Here is a 17944-nt window from a genome sequence, read left to right as displayed (position 1 = left end):
TGTGTTCAATGGCTTCAATTCCATCTTGATGTGGTATGGATGTATATAAGGATTTAACATCCATGCTGCATAATATTATCTGTTCATCCTTTGTTATTTTGACCATTCCTAGTTTCTAAAAAAAATGGTTTGCGTTCTTCACAAATGTCTTCATCCTCATCACACAAGGTTGTAGGTGCTTGTCCAATAGTTGACCTATGGATTGGTGTATGCTTCCAATCGTCGATACTATGGGTCGAAAAGGAGGATTAGCCAGGTCCTTGGCTATTTTCCGAAGAGTTTCTATAAATTAATGAGGAAACTACGTCTTAGGCACTTCTTTGAAAACATTGTAACTGACAAAAGTGATACCAAAGAGGATCAATTATTAGGATTATCACCACACAGTACCTATGTGGCACCAATGTCACATAAAACGTTGGACACGTTCGAGAACTTGGTGAGATTAGAGTTATCTAAGTTGAGCTTCAGAAAGAAATCCAGACGACACAACCTCACACAGAAGCAAATTGACGCTCTTCGGAAAATAGCCAATAACCCACACAGTATATGTCAGAAAGCTGACAAAGGAGGTGCTATAGTGATAATGAATGTTTCACATTATGAACAGGAGGTGGAGAAACATCTAGGGGATAAACAAGTTTATTTACCTTTGGATCACAATCCAACAGATCAATTTTCTAAAACTCTGGAGAATATCATCAATAAAGCATACAATGACGGAGTAATCAATGAAAGAACTAAGAAGTTCTTGACCACGAGCCATCCCAGAAGCCCCACAATACACATGTTACCAAAAATACACAAGGACCTGGCTAATCCTCCTTTTCGACCCATAGTATCGACAATTGGAAGCATACACCAATCCATAGGTCAACTATTGGACAAGCACCTACAACCTTGCGTGATGAGGATGAAAACATTTGTGAAGGACACGACCCATTTTTTGGAGAAACTAGGAATGGTCAAAATAACAAAGGATGAACAGATAATATTATGCAGCATGGATGTTAAATCCTTATATACATCCATACCACATCAAGATGGAATTGAAGCCATTGAACACACGTTACTAAACACTGAACTTGATTTGAATTTCAAAGTTTTTCTAATGGAACTACTATATTTCACCGTTTTCCATAGCTATTTCAAATAGAAAGACCAATACTACTTACAACAAACCGGAACTGCCATGGGAAATTCTGCAGCTCCCGTCTATGCAAATTTGTACATGGAAAAAATTTAAACAGAATACATTTTAACTCAGGAACCATGGAAGTCTCACACTAAGCTTATAGTAAGATACATAGACGATTTGTTCATTATATGGACTGGCACAGAAGCCAAGCTCAAGGAATCAATCATTGAACTCAACACACGTGATGAACGTATCAAATTTACATCGGAGATTAATGACACCAAGATCACATTCTTGGATGTACAGATTCACAGGGAAGGTTCCCGGTTTGAGACTGATATCTATCGCAAAGCAACAGACCGGAATAACTTGTTACACCACAATAGTTTTCATAACCATTCTCTAAAGAAGCATTTACCGTACTCACAAATGTTAAGAGTAAAAAGGATAGTATCAACACCAGAGACATCTGAAATCAGAATCAAAGAGATGGAATTAAGATTTAGAGAAAGAGGATATCCTCAAAACATATTGGATTATGCCAAACAGAGATGTGCCCAAAAAGACAGAAAAGATTTATTAACTCAAACCACCAAAAAGAAGAACACTAGAGTGGTGATAGTGTCAAAATACTCAACTAAAAGCAAAGCATTTAAAAGCATCATCAAAAGACACTGGGCAATACTATCTCAAGAGACTGAGTTCAATAACATTTTTTGTGAGATGCCTTTACTCGCCTATCAGAGGGCGCAGAATTTGGGAAGCATGATGAAACCAAAGGAAATGGAAACCAATGAAACCTTTCACGGCACACTACCATGCCATAATTGCAGTCACTGCAACAGTATCATAAGAGGGAACATCATCACCCACCCCAGTAAAGGACACAAGATTAAACTACGCGTGTCAGCCACCTGTGATTCAATGAACGTTATTTATCTGTTGAAATGTCCCTGCGGACATGGATACGTGGGAAAAACAGAGAGAAAAATGAAAACCAGACTGAATGAGCATAAATCGAACATTCGGAATAAGCAAATGAAATCCATAGTAGCAGCTCACTTTTGTGAGGCTTCTCATAACATCAGTCAATTGAGGTTTACTATCCTAGAGATTGTGGCTAAACGAGAAGGGGTGGCTAATAATAAGAACATGTTACAACGAGAGAACTTTTGGATTTTTAAATTGGAAACTTTGAAACCGACTGGAATGAACGATCGTACAGAATTTAGTTGTTACCTATAATCACCACGACGATGCATTTAATCTAAGTGTGGTTTGCATGTTACTTCTTGCATTGCCTTGTTTAACATACATATCTTCAGTATCTTCGCTCTTTTTTCTACACATCTAATATCATATTGATCCCATATATAGCATGTCATCTTCACGTTTACTCTCGTGCATTTATTTTTCCTTTCACACTTTCCAAGATGGCGGCCATAGATCCTTTTGGATTTGAGTCCGTCTTCATTGTTTATTAACTTCACTGCGTTTTAGGTTTTCCAAACACACTAACTCTGTGAACAGCGTTCTCCCCGACCGGCGGTTAAGAACGTCCGGAACTCTTGGCTCCTCGAGTAAGTTCATGGGACTAACCTTTATTATTTTTGGTGAGCGGGCACACGTCTTGACGAACTCACGGTCTGATTTTCACTGACTTCTGTGATAAGAATGGATCTAAGTAGTACTTTAGCACAACCCACGCCACAACCGGAGACCGATTGTCATGATTCTTAACATAACTACCCTTCGGTGTTCACATCATTTTTTCCTTCCCTTTGATTTTGGGCATTACCTGACCGTCTTCATCCACCTTACTCTGATTCACATGGTGTTTTGTTAATTCACCCGATTATTCTTACTTTTACGTGTCACCTGATATAGATTTACATTGGGCATCTCACGATTATTTGTACATTTATGATATTAGCACGAATTTGTATACATGTACTCTGATATATCCTTATACGTGATCGTAATTTTTTGATTTTTAGAACCCTGTCCCTGATGAAGGCTATCCAATAGCCGAATTGCATTGGACATGTAAACATTGGGTATAAGGCTGGGTGCCATTAATTGTTTTTCTCGAATTGATTTGAAGACATGAAAATAAAACAAAGATAAAGAATAAAGAATCTTGGAACATGAAAGCTTTGGATTGGCTTTGAAAGATTCGCAGTTTTAAATTTGGGAGAAGAAACTCTACAATCCTATTATTGGGACCTAGCTGTGACTAGGGGACGTCATCCAACTCAGGGTCACGCTATTTTCCTGTATACTAAGTACTACATGATGGGGAGTACACCCTAGAGCACGCGACAACAGATTGAACTCAAGTGAATCTCAGTGTGCGAGCGTGATACAATACTTTTGTTATTACCCCCGCCCAGGGTCACACAGGCTGCTGGTTCTCCAAGGGGGCTGCAGGAACTTGGGCCCTCCACTGTTCTTGTTCCAGTCACCTCTTCCAGCTCGCCAAATTCCCAAAATGGCAGCCCCAACAGCAAGAGACCGACCGCCCTGCTGGCACTCCAGTAAAGTGATTGGCCCTCCTACATCTCGTTCATTCCCTTCCAATAGTTCTCCCTGTAACCGGCTCCCAGTCGGGCCGCCCCTCCGATCTCAGCGCTCCGTCGCAGCAGTCCTCCCAACTCCCCGGCGGCAGTGCAGTCCCGGGTCCCCAGACTTCACCCACCTCACCGCTGTGTCACCGCCCGCTCAGGCCCTTGCGGTTGGGATCTGAGCCCCCCCCCCCCCCCCCCGTGGCTCCGCCTGATGCTCTTCAGGCCGTTCGGCATCACCGCTATTTGATTTGAAGCATCGCCATCGCCGTCATTTTAGGTTCCCCGCATCGGCGAGATCACTGCCTCAGGTCTGCAGGGTAAGTCGGTCCCAGGCTCTCAGAGCACAGTAACAACAAAGCCCCTGCACTGGAGAAAAACAGTAATGTCTGGGTGATTTGCAGTTTCAATGAGAAAGGTAAACTGTGCACATCAAGACTTTCCATGTAAATAGACCATTTGGTGCAATAAGAGAGTTCAAAAGATGTAAAGTTCTTGGTGTAAAACACCGGTTTAATGTTCCTCTGTACTGACCAACACGTGTTTCATCGCAGGGAACAGACTGCGAATCTTCAGGGCCTCATAAATTATGGACCGGAAATGGTGGTGTGGCCAACCCGATATGGGTGAAATATGTAGAAAATAAACGTTGCTCGCGTAGTTGGTAGTTTCTCATTAGTATTCAATGGAGGCCATAACCGGGAGGAGAAGATTTAACGCAGTAGCGCTCAAAGTCATAGACAGGCGGATACACCTGACTAGCCGTGTTCCCCCTCCTGTAGTTCCTGGCGCCGTTTTTCAAAGACGGACCTCTGCGCGGTGGCAGGGCCAGTTCGGGGTTCCTGCAGGGGGCCTCCGCAGCTTTAGCTAAAACTCTTGGGCCGTCCTTCAGAACCGCTGCCTGGTCCGCAGCTCCACCATGCCGTCATATTAGGCATCCGGCAGGCGCCCAATCTGTTTCGGCGGTTGTGAGAAGTTGGCCTGGTATATAATGCTCACTAATTCTTAGAGATCACTTTGTACCATGCCAAGCAACCCTTATGATGATGGTTGTAATTCAACCTTGTAGACCAGTTATCCTAGTGGTAACGTGGACAAAGCAGTCTTAGGCTAAACTCTGAAAGGCATGTGAAGCCAGCTGTTATACCATACACAACCCCCTTGAATACCAAATGAAAGGGACACCACACAGATATATATTGAAAATATATATTGATTTATTAACTATAAAATCCCCTGGACTCTTTATGAGCACAGAAGCACAAGCGTTAAATCACAAGACAGTTTAAAATACACAAAAAGTTGCACAATATGGATGAGCCCTAGGGGCCACCTAAACCATATACTAAGAAAGTGGTATAAGAGATACCAGGAGGAAAGTGAAGAGGCCTAGGGCCTTGGGAATCGCTGGAGCTATTCGGGACTGGCAATGACTAAGTCGGGAAAGGCCCACGGGACTCGGGTGCAGTGTTTAAAGTGCACGCACTTTCCAATGCAAAGTCTATGGTGCTTAAAAAGTACAAAGTTAGTTTAAGGGCACTTCCGCTGAACCTAGAGGAACAAAACTTAAGACACAGACCCTAGAGGTGTGTACCAGTGTAGGGACACCGGCGTTGCAATGTTACCTCACCCACAGGAAGTGGGTGCACAGGGTCGAAGTGGCGTCGGTTTTGACACGCAGGTTCTTGGCGCTTGAAGCTGAAGATGCTGCAGGCGATGTGAAGGAGAAGTGTCCGGTGGATCCAAGGGTGGATCTGAAGTGGTGAAGACCTGAAAGCAGAGGGGACAATGTTCAAAGTCACTGACCAGTGACCACCGTGGAACCAGATTGGAACCAGGCAAAGTCGGGTGCAAACAGGTGATGAGGTGTTGCTTCTCTCTGCAGCCACGTGGACACGAAGAGGTCAAGGACGTCCAGGAGTCGATCACCAGCTGTCCCTCGAAGGCTCTAGCTGATGGCGGTGTCGGTAACTCGATTGAAGCAAACAAGCCTTGGCTAATGCAAGCCACGGGGAAAGTGAAAAAGGCTTATTACTCGGACCAGCAAGGTCAGAGCGGGTACTCCTTTCTACAGGAGCGAGGGCAGGTCTGGAGCAACCAGACCCACAGTGTAAATTGTAGGTTTCTTCGCCAAGATGGCCGCTGACCACGTGACAAGCGGCCGGGATGGCGAGTCGAGTGGCAAGAAGCAAAAGGGCCCCACGCAGATCGTGGAGACTCTGGAGGACTGATCTTTGGTGCAAATGCTGCTCGGTTGTGGGGCTTCTCAAACCCCAAAGCACAGAGTCGAGGGTGCCTCGGGTACTGCGCAGTCAGCGTCTTGGGGGTCTTTCAAGATGGCCACTCCCACTTCTCTGGGTGCCTCCACGGGTCCCTTCTTTGCAGGGACTGTGTATCGGGCTGGGAGAAGTCTGGGAAGCTGTGTCTTGTCAGGCTCTGCACTCGGGCCCCGGCGGGAGGCGGCGGCAAAGCAGACGTTGAGGTGCTGGGTGATGCCTGTGTTCACAGGGTGGCCCCTCCTAGGCCACAAGGGAGATTCTCTTCAGTCTTCTGTGCAGCAGAATGTCGAAGTCCAGTCTTCTTCTTGTTTAAAGTTGATTTCAGGATGATCTGCTGTGCAATGGCACTGCTCCCTCTCTTATTCCAATCTGAGGGGTGGATCTCCTGCTAGGTCCCTCCCCTATGGGTGGGACCAGGAAGGGGGGTGGTTACACCCCCTCTCCTTTGTCCAGCTCCTCGCCAGGACTGGGGCTGGAAAGCCCCAGAACCGGTTTGGGCTGGCTTATGCACAGGGACACCTTGTGTGCCCCAGGCATGTCTCAATCTATTCAGCCCTGTCCTACCCAATACACAAAACCCTGTCTGGGGTGGTGCTCGCACCTCCCCAGGCAGGAAACCCTTTGTCCAGGCCCTCCTCGCTGGAAGGACTCCCAGCAGCAGGAGGTCAGACATGTGTCTGTGGTGGCAGCATCCATTTTGTGATGCTGAGGCTCTGGTTAACTTTAACCGGGGTTAAGGCTACACACATGTCGTGTCCCTCTAGAAGGGTGGAATGCTATCCCCGTCGCCAGAATTGGCGAGGGGATAGTATTCCAATTCGTATGACACCTTACTCGACATGTTTTGATAAAGCCAAACCAAAGATAGCAAATAACCGCGAGGATTATAATGCACTTAAGAGTATATGGTATGGCAATATCCCGGAACAGCTTAGGGAGTGGTTCCCGACAGCTGCAGACAGGCTCAGCTCATGCTAGAGCACCATCTCACATATTTCCAAGCACTCTGCCTCCAGGATTGATGAGGCCTTCATTAGGAGTGGCTGATAGGAACATATGTGTCCAGTTTAGGGTTAGGCACAGACATACTGTCCCTAAGTAAGAGGTGATTGCACCAACTTACCCCAGCTGAGTGATCAGCCAGTTGTGTCAAATATGGAGGCCAGGCCAGGGGTGGCATAATACATGCTGCAGCCCCTGGTAGGCCTTGGATACACCTATGCCCTGGGTACCTATGGTACACTGTTACAGGGGCCTATAAGGTGAACCAATTCCAATTGTTTTATGCACCTAAGGTACATGGAGTCCATTTTAAGGAGAGAGCAATCGGCCTGGGGCCCTGAATAGCAGGATCCCAGGCCAACTAAGTCAAAAACCAGCTAAACACCAGGCAAAACGTTTGGGGGTAACCATAGTCAGATATCCACCTTCCTACATAACCCCCCCCCCAAACGAAAGGAGATAAGGCTATCCTTGACCAGGTAAGCCTATATTGCCTAAGTGGCCATATAAGGAAGTACCAGCTCTGGCTTGGTAACCCCCTGTCTCATGGTCCACTAAACAATCCCTCACCCTAAGGGTATCTGAGGGTCTCCACCATAGGGAATCTCTACCTGTGGTGTGTCTTTGCAAAGTCAAAGGCTGGTGTTGAGATGGAGTACTGAAGTGAGTCCCCTCTGTAGGGCTCAGCTTCCTCCAATCACTCTCCACCATGTGTGCCTTTCTTTCTTTGACTGAGTTGCACTGTGCTCTCAGGGTCAACCTCTGGCTACCTAAAGCTGGAGGCTGAGTCCCTCTGTTTGGCTTACTGGAGGGACAGTTCAGGTTTGGGCCCTTAGGGTCCCAGGTTTGGCTGTGCCCAACAATATCCATCTGGGGGAGGTCCCTAACTACTTTTAAGGGGGATCCCTCAGGAGTTTTTAAAGCTTGCACCTGACTAGGGCTACTAGTTTCGGTGCCCCTAATCTGCTGATGGGGGTGCTTTATTTGACAGGGGGCCCTTTGGGTCTCACTGTCCTTCTTGTCCTCTGCAGCCCTGGGCTGAGTAAGGCAAGGTAGAGAGGGGCAGGTTACCTGCTCCAGACTGGGTCCCACCTGAGAAGGGTCCACTGCCATCAGAGGCTCTGTCAGGCCAGGCCTAACAACCTCTGGGACAGTTCCTTCATCAGGGGTAAGATCAGTTCCCTGAGGAGGCTGATCCTTTCCTAAAGTCTGGTGGGAGGGAGATTTCTCTTCCTCCTCAATGCTCTCTGTTTGGGTGGAGTGATCCATCATTTCAGGCTTCACTACCCAGGTATCGGTTTGAGTTTGGGCTGTGGCCATCACAGCCCCACCAACCTTTTCAGGAGGAGACTCAGTTTGGGTATGGGCTGTTACTAGTACAGCCCTGCTACTCTTTCTAGGAGGGAAGTTATCTAAAGATGGGGCTGAGGTTTGCTCAGCCCTCCCAACCTTTTCAGGAAGGACATCTTGAATTGGGGCTGTAGCCATTACAGCCCCACTAACCTTTCCATGGAGATTTACCATTCTAGAATGGGTTTGCTGTTCAACCTCAGCCCAGGCTGAGATTTCCAAATCATTACCCAGTAGGCAATCTACAGGCAAGTTTGCTGACACTGCCACTCTCTTTGGGCCAGTGACACCTCCCCAGCTAAGATTGACTACTGCCATGGGATGATTGGTTTCTATGCCATCAATGTTTGTCACCTGATATCTGGCATCAGGTAAAAGTTGCCTTGAGGGGACTAGACATTCAGCCACCATGGTGATGCTAGCCCCTGTGTCTCTGAAGGCCTCAACTTTCAAGCCATTGATGAGGGGCTCCTGTCTATACTTGCTCAAAGTGTTTGGGCAAGCTGTGAAATTGGCAAACCCCATGCCAGTCTCATAGACAAGAGTATCTGAGTTAGGGGACCTGGATAGGCCAGAGTCTACCTGTCCTCCAAAAGTAAACCCACCCAAATTCTTGGGGGTGCTCCCACCACCTGGGGGACCACTGCTAACAGTGACAGGAGGTGTTGGAGCCTTACCTGGAGGTATATTCTCCTTATTGCCATTCTTGGGACAACAGCTATCTGTTTTGTAATGCCCCACCTGTTTACAGGTATGACAATAAGGCTTTTTCTGGGATGTAGAAGTGTCTTGGGACCCACCCCCATTATTGGAGTTTTGGGGCCCTGGGGAAGTCTTTTCCTTACTTTTATCCCCACCCTTCTCTTGAGGCTTGGTAGTCTCTTTCTTTTGGTCACCACCCTGGTTCTTAGGCCTGATCCTGGTTCTGACCCATTTGTCTGCCCTCCTACCCAATTCTTGTGGGGAGGTCAGATCAGAGTCAACCAGGTGCTGATGTAGAAGCTGATTTTGACAATTACTTAAGATTTGCTCTCTCATAATTAAATTATACAATCCTGTATAGTCAGTAACCTTACTTCCCAGCAACCAACCCTCCAGAGCCTTAGTGGCACACTCAACAAATTCAGACCAGTCCTGAGTCTGTGTCTTCTGGGTGTCTCTGAACATTAACCTGTACTGTTCAGTGGTTAAGCCTAACCCATCAATCAGAGCACTCTTCAGGACCAGGTAGTTTCTAGAATCCCCATCACTAACTGTGAGGAGTCTGTCTCGGCCTCTACCTTCAAAGGAGAGCCACAAGATTGCTGCCCACTGCTCCTGAGGGATCTGCTGTACTCTGCAGGCTCTCTCCATTGCAGTAATCCATTTATGGATATCATCCCCAGCTTTGTAGGGGGGCACAATCTTACTCAGGTTTCTATTATCAAAAGACCTGTCTTTATCCTTGTGGATATTGCTGCCACCAGTGGGTTCTATTACCCCACTCTCTCTAGGCTGTCTTGCTCTAGCAAGTTTCTCCTTAGCCAGGGCAACCTCTAACTCTTGCCTCTGGATCCTAAGCTCAGCCTCTCTCATCTTGGCCTCATGTTCCCTTCTCTGAGGGCTAGTCATCTCCTTTCTGGAGTGACCATGAGAGCCTCTAGAGACATGGGAGGTATTGGATTCACCTGAGTGATGCCTCCTCCTCCTATGGCCCTGGTTAAGTCCACCTGGGGGTCTGAATGGGTTGTTACCTGATTCATTCCCAAGTTGACTTAAGTTAGCCTGGTTCAGTCTACTGACCAGTACCTGACTATCTCTGTCATCATCTGACTCACTGCTTTCCACCTCCTCCTCCTCTTCTTCTTCCTCTACATCTACCTGAGGAGCTCCAGTGGTGGAGGCTTCCTCATCTACCAGGATGATAGGGGCAGGGGTGTCTACAGTGTCATCCTCTGAAGGATGGCCTCCTTCAGCATCCCCTGTGGGGTTTGCTTTAGAGGTCTTTAGAGCCTCAGACTGATCCAAGAGCTCTCTTAGGTGGTCTGTAGTAGGGGAAGGCCCTGTCTTCAGACCCCTTAAGACACAAAGCTGTCTTAATTCCTTAAAGGGAAAAATAGCAAACTGGGATGGTGCCCTTGGAGGGTCACTCTCAACAGGAGTAAGTCCACTGGACCCCTCTGTTCCAGACATTGCTCTAGTGTGGGTGGATGTGTTGCAATCTACCTACACTGGTGTTTACCTACTAAACCTATCTAGTAGTTGTAGCTAGGGTGTGCTACTCCCTTTACTCTACAACAACTAAGTTCAGTAGAACTTAAGTATACTAGTCTTGTTTTATATGTACCTAGCAGGTACCTGTATGATCTTTCAAATGATAATCTCAAAGATTGTAATGGTAAAACAACAGCAAGCTCAGATCCCAATCCGCTGCTCACCAATGTGAGAAGTTGGCCTGGTATATAATGCTCACTAATTCTTAGTGATCACTTTGTACCATGCCAAGCAACCCTTATGATGATGGTTGTAATTCAACCTTGTAGACCAGTTATCCTAGTGGTAACGTGGACAAAGCAGTCTTAGGCTAAACTCTGAAAGGCATGTGAAGCCAGCTGTTATACCATACACAACCCCCTTGAATACCAAATGAAAGGGACACCACACAGATATATATTGAAAATATATATTGATTTATTAACTATAAAATCCCCTGGACTCTTTATGAGCACAGAAGCACAAGCGTTAAATCACAAGACAGTTTAAAATACACAAAAAGTTGCACAATATGGATGAGCCCTAGGGGCCACCTAAACCATATACTAAGAAAGTGGTATAAGAGATACCAGGAGGAAAGTGAAGAGGCCTAGGGCCTTGGGAATCGCTGGAGCTATTCGGGACTGGCAATGACTAAGTCGGGAAAGGCCCACGGGACTCGGGTGCAGTGTTCAAAGTGCACGCACTTTCCAATGCAAAGTCTATGGTGCTTAAAAAGTACAAAGTTAGTTTAAGGGCACTTCCGCTGAACCTAGAGGAACAAAACTTAAGACACAGACCCTAGAGGTGTGTACCAGTGTAGGGACACCGGCGTTGCAATGTTACCTCACCCACAGGAAGTGGGTGCACAGGGTCGAAGTGGCGTCGGTTTTGACACGCAGGTTCTTGGCGCTTGAAGCTGAAGATGCTGCAGGCGATGTGAAGGAGAAGTGTCCGGTGGATCCAAGGGTGGATCTGAAGTGGTGAAGACCTGAAAGCAGAGGGGACAATGTTCAAAGTCACTGACCAGTGACCACCGTGGAACCAGATTGGAACCAGGCAAAGTCGGGTGCAAACAGGTGATGAGGTGTTGCTTCTCTCTGCAGCCACGTGGACACGAAGAGGTCAAGGACGTCCAGGAGTCGATCACCCGCTGTGCCTCAAAGGCTCTAGCTGATGGCGGTGTCGGTAACTCGATTGAAGCAAACAAGCCTTGGCTAATGCAAGCCACGGGGAAAGTGAAAAAGGCTTATTACTCGGACCAGCAAGGTCAGAGCGGGTACTCCTTTCTACAGGAGCGAGGGCAGGTCTGGAGCAACCAGACCCACAGTGTAAATTGTAGGTTTCGTCGCCAAGATGGCCGCTGACCACGTGACAAGCGGCCGGGATGGCGAATCGAGTGGCAAGAAGCAAAAGGGCCCCACGCAGATCGTGGAGACTCTGGAGGACTGATCTTTGGTGCAAATGCTGCTCGGTTGTGGGGCTTCTCAAACCCTAAAGCACAGAGTCGAGGGTGCCTCGGGTACTGCGCAGTCAGCGTCTCGGGGGTCTTTCAAGATGGCCGCTCCCACGTCTCTCGGTGCCTCCACGGGTCCCTTCTTTGTAGGGACTGTGGATCGGGCTGGGAGAAATCTGGGAAAGCTGTGTCTTGTCAGGCTCTGCACTCGGGCCCCGGCGGGAGGCGGCGGCAAAGCAGACATCGAGGTGCTGGGTGATGCCTGTGTTCACAGGGTGGCCCCTCCTAGGCCACAAGGGAGATTCTCTTCAGTCTTCTGTGCAGCAGAATGTCGAAGTCCAGTCTTCTTCTTGTTTAAAGTTGATTTCAGGATGATCTGCTGTGCAATGGCACTGCTCCCTCTCTTATTCCAATCTGAGGGGTGGATCTCCTGCTAGGTCCCTCCCCTATGGGTGGGACCAGGAAGGGGGGTGGTTACACCCCCTCTCCTTTGTCCAGCTCCTCGCCAGGACTGGGGCTGGAAAGCCCCAGAACCGGTTTGGGCTGGCTTATGCACAGGGACACCTTGTGTGCCCCAGGCATGTCTCAATCTATTCAGCCCTGTCCTACCCAATACACAAAACCCTGTCTGGGGTGGTGCTCGCACCTCCCCAGGCAGGAAACCCTTTGTCCAGGCCCTCCTCGCTGGAAGGACTCCCAGCAGCAGGAGGTCAGACATGTGTCTGTGGTGGCAGCATCCATTTTGTGATGCTGAGGCTCTGGTTAACTTTAACCGGGGTTAAGGCTACACACATGTCGTGTCCCTCTAGAAGGGTGGAATGCTATCCCCGTCGCCAGAATTGGCGAGGGGATAGTATTCCAATTCGTATGACACCTTACTCGACATGTTTTGATAAAGCCAAACCAAAGATAGCAAATAACCGCGAGGATTATAATGCACTTAAGAGTATATGGTATGGCAATATCCCGGAACAGCTTAGGGAGTGGTTCCCGACAGCTGCAGACAGGCTAGAGCACCATCTCACATATTTCCAAGCACTCTGCCTCCAGGATTGATGAGGCCTTCATTAGGAGTGGCTGATAGGAACATATGTGTCCAGTTTAGGGTTAGGCACAGACATACTGTCCCTAAGTAAGAGGTGATTACACCAACTTACCCCAGCTGAGTGATCAGCCAGTTGTGTCAAATATGGAGGCCAGGCCAGGGGTGGCATAATACATGCTGCAGCCCCTGGTAGGCCTTGGATACACCTATGCCCTGGGTACCTATGGTACACTGTTACAGGGGCCTATAAGGTGAACCAATTCCAATTGTTTTATGCACCTAAGGTACATGGAGTCCATTTTAAGGAGAGAGCAATCGGCCTGGGGCCCTGAATAGCAGGATCCCAGGCCAACTAAGTCAAAAACCAGCTAAACACCAGGCAAAAAGTTTGGGGGTAACCATAGTCAGATATCCACCTTCCTACAGCGGTTCCTTGGGCAACGACGCGCCAAAACTCCCCAGTTACACTGCGGGAGTCTCCCGCCCTCCCTGTGCTCGGGGGCTCCTCACAATGTCCCGAACCAGGTAGATAATTATCTGGGTCGGCGCGGAGCTCAGGCAGGCCCGGACTGGCCGTTGCGGGCACCGGGCAATCCCCCGGTGCGCCGCAAGAGTGGGGGCCGGTTTTGTTACAGTGCCGTTTTTGCAGCATAACTGCAAAATCGGCCCTGTAACAAAATCGACCGAAAACCGACCCTTGCAAAGAGCTCAGTCACACCCCCAGGTTTTGGTTCTCAGTCCGGCCCTGAGCTCAGGGCTCAAAAGTCTTCCCTCGTCCGCCTCGTGGCCACGCCCCCATGGACAGGACTCATAGGTGAAAAACTGCAAATTTTGGGGCATATTATCTAGATGTGCGTTATATAACGCACATCGCACATTTCCATATCGCCGGCTATCGACATATTTTTTCGCCGTGTTACCGCGTAATTATCAATGCGCAACACGTAGGCGAAATTAAATCCGGTGATAGTCGGCGATATGGAACATTAGCGCATGAAAACAAATGTTGTTTTGACGCGCTAATGTGTGCCTTGATAATATGGGGGGGTGGATTCAGCGTTATGATCCACACCCACATGCTATCAATGCCTTAACACCTGGTCAGAGCAGGCGTTGGGAGACCTGCGATAAACAAGTTTATCGCAGGTCTTCTTCTCCCAACGCCTGCCTTGGTAATAGGATATTCCCACCTCCAACCACATTTTACATGTGGTTGGATGTGGGAACGCCCACTTTGCATGTCATTAGCGATGTTTCTCGCTGACATCAAAGTGGGCTTGAGGCAAGCGTTAGCATGCCCTTGTTAATAGGGCGCTGGAAGTATCGCCGCTTTCTCTGCACAATTCGCCGAAAAAGCGGCGATACTTCAGCTTGCTAATATGCCCCTCTGTTATTTCCTCTTTCTGCAAACATGTGACAGTACATACGCTCTGACTCAGCAAATGGTGATGGGCCCAAGTCGTTTTCAGAAGAAAGCGCAGATCTAAAACATTAGCTATTCATTCACTGTGACCATCGCAGCCCTGGCTCTGACTGTGACAATGACAAACTACACATGTCATATGTTAGGGGCACACATGACACACGACTCAGCGTGGAAGGTGTGTGTAAAAAGTGGAACGCTTCCCACCAGTTACCCATGTCGGAGTTTAATTTGTGTACTACTGGTCTGCTCCTGAAGTACTGAGAAGATGTGGCCTAACACCGCCCCAGCTGTCGACTTTGAGACTGGTGAACTGGGTTTGGATCTCAGCGTCTATTCACACCCTGTGATTCTAGGCAAACCACTTGATCTTCCCGGTCCTAGAAACACAAAAGAGCAAAACGAAACCGACCTTACCAGATATTTAAGCGCACTGACGTCAGCAATGACGTGTCCGCGCTTTTCAAATAATTAAATGAAGAGGTGTTCTGCTAATTGACGGAGTCTTTTCTGTCCCGAAACAAAGGCCTTGAGTAGTGGTCCCCTGCGGGGCCGAGATGTCAGTCCCGTGCTACTTCAACACCCCTCCGCCATCAGAAGAGATGGAACTTCCCAACCGGAGCTTAAAGTTATGGGGAATTCCCAGAGAGACCCCCCTCTTCCCGTCTGCGCCCCTCTGCTCCGAGATCTCACCTCACAGGAACCAGAAGAAAGGAGTGGATATGCATATTTTTGATAAAATCAGGAGCTTCAGAATTGAAAGGAGGAACACCCAGAGTGATCTTGTTGACGGAGACCGTACGAGGCCACGCCCCCTACACTCCAGAGGTCATAACATGGAGCTCTTTGTGAAACACATACCAGGCCATGGCCCAGTCCCTGTAATCATGATGTCACTGTGTCTAGCTCTGGTGTGATACATGGATCTTCTTGTGAAAGACTTTGCTGGTCCCTGCACCACTCCTTAGTTTCATCATACAGAGCTCTCTGTGAAAGACATACCTAAGACCTCCACTACTTCCCTCAACTTGACTGTCACCACATGGAGCTCCTTGTGAAAGACATGTCTAGGATCTGTATCACCTCCTCAACCCCGGTGGAACCACATAAGCTCCTTAGAAAGGCGTACCAAGGCCCTGATCCACTCCCTGCACTCCTGGTGACACCACAGGGAGCTGAGCTCCTTCTGAAAGGCGGAGCTGGAGCCTGCACCTCTCTGCACTCCTAGTTTCACACACAGAGCATTTTGTGAAAGACATATCTGGGCACCACATTCCTCGCTCGTGAGGTCACCACAGTGAGCTTCTTGTGAAAGACGTACCTGGGCAACACTTTCCCCATTCGTGAGGTCACCACAGTGAGCCTCTTGTGAAAGGCATACCTGGGCACCACTTCCCCCACTCGTGAGATCACCACAGTGAGCCTCCTGTGACAGACATACCTTGTCATCACTTCCCACACTTGTGAGGTCACCACAGTGAGCGTCTTGTGAAAGACGTACCTGGGCACCACATTCCTCACTCGTGAGGTCACCACAGTGAGCGTCTTGTGAAAGACATACCTGGGCACCACTTCCCTCAAGAGTGAGGTCACCACAGTGAGCCTCCTGTGACAGACATACCTTGTCATCACTTCCCACACTCGTGAGGTCACCACAGTGAGCGTCTTGTGAAAGACGTACCTGGGCACCACATTCCTCACTCGTGAGGTCACCACAGTGAGCGTCTTGTGAAAGACATACCCGGCCATCACTTCCCTCACGAGTGAGGTCACAACAGTGAGCTTCTTGTGAAAGACATACCTGGGCATCACTTCCCTCACGAGTGAGGTCACAACAGTGAGCTTCTTGTGAAATACATACCTGGGCACCACTTCCCCCACTCGTGAGGTCGCCACAGTGAGCTTCTTGTGAAAGACATACCTGGGCACCACTTCCCCCACTCGTGAGATCACCACAGTGAGCCTCCTGTGACAGACATACCTTGTCATCACTTCCCACACTCGTGAGGTCACCACAGTGAGCGTCTTGTGAAAGACGTACCTGGGCACCACATTCCTCACTCGTGAGGTCACCACAGTGAGCGTCTTGTGAAAGACATACCTGGGCACCACTTCCCTCAAGAGTGAGGTCACCACAGTGAGCCTCCTGTGACAGACATACCTTGTCATCACTTCCCACACTCGTGAGGTCACCACAGTGAGCGTCTTGTGAAAGACGTACCTGGGCACCACATTCCTCACTCGTGAGGTCACCACAGTGAGCGTCTTGTGAAAGACATACCCGGCCATCACTTCCCTCACGAGTGAGGTCACAACAGTGAGCTTCTTGTGAAAGACATACCTGGCCATCACTTCCCTCACGAGTGAGGTCACAACAGTGAGCCTCCTGTGACAGACATACCTGGGCATCACTTCCCACACACATGACAGCACCACATGAAGCTCCTTGTGAATGTATGACCCAGGCACGGGCCACCCGGACTCCCCGCACTCCTGGTTCAGCCACTGTGATTTCATTGTACACGGTTGGCCCCTTTCACACCCTCTCACAATCAGACTCACTTCCTTAAGGCTCTGAGTAACTATTCACGAGGAAACCCCGGCTCGCGGCAGCGCTTGCGGGGGACAATCCACGCGCAGACTTTCCTTGTGGGAACTGCGTCTCGTCGCCCAGACCTGCCTTGAATATGATAATATTAATAACCATCATCATCATTATTACAAAAAAAACGTTTAAATATATGTTTCTCAAACTAAAGATGAATTCATCTCTCGAGCTCTACCATCATGTGTTTTCCCTGGTTTTATTACATTCCACGCTATGACCGTTGTCCTAGGAAGAGAAATCTCTGTATTTTAAACTTTGTTTCAAGATAAATAAAAGTTACGGGTCATTCTTGAGCCCACTGGAGTGGGAGGGGCTCGAAGGACGGACAGGGTGAGGTGAGGCCGAGGGGTGGAGGATGGAGAGCGACGAGGGGGAAATTCCACTCACCTTCCAGGTCCCCCCCCCCCTTCCCCCAGGTTAATCCCCCCACCGCCCCTCCCACCTCAGACTGTGTATAAAACCTGCCCGAGCCGAGAACAGGCAGAAGAGGAGCAGCTGGCCTGCCCTCACAGAGACACCCCAGAAATAGGACCGGTCGTCACAGGGCGTCTATCCAGACCAGACCCTCAAGGAGAGACCCTCGGACACAGGAAGCTAGACGACCCTCACCAGAGCAGCCCTCAGAGGAGAGACAGCACCGACTCTCACCAGAGCAGCCCTCACAGAAGAGAGACAGAACCGACCCTCACCGGAGCAGCCCTCACAGTGGAGAGACAGCAGCGACCCTCACCAGAGCAGCCCTCACAGAGGAGAGACAGCAGCGACCCTCACCAGAGCAGCCCTCACAGAAGAGAGACAGCACCGACCATCACCAGAGCAGCCCTCACAGAGGAGAGACAGCAGCGAC

Source organism: Lissotriton vulgaris, chromosome 10 (assembly GCF_964263255.1).
Source record: "Lissotriton vulgaris chromosome 10, aLisVul1.2, whole genome shotgun sequence".
NCBI lineage: Eukaryota > Metazoa > Chordata > Amphibia > Caudata > Salamandridae > Lissotriton > Lissotriton vulgaris.
Note: the sequence above shows the minus strand (reverse complement) of the source record.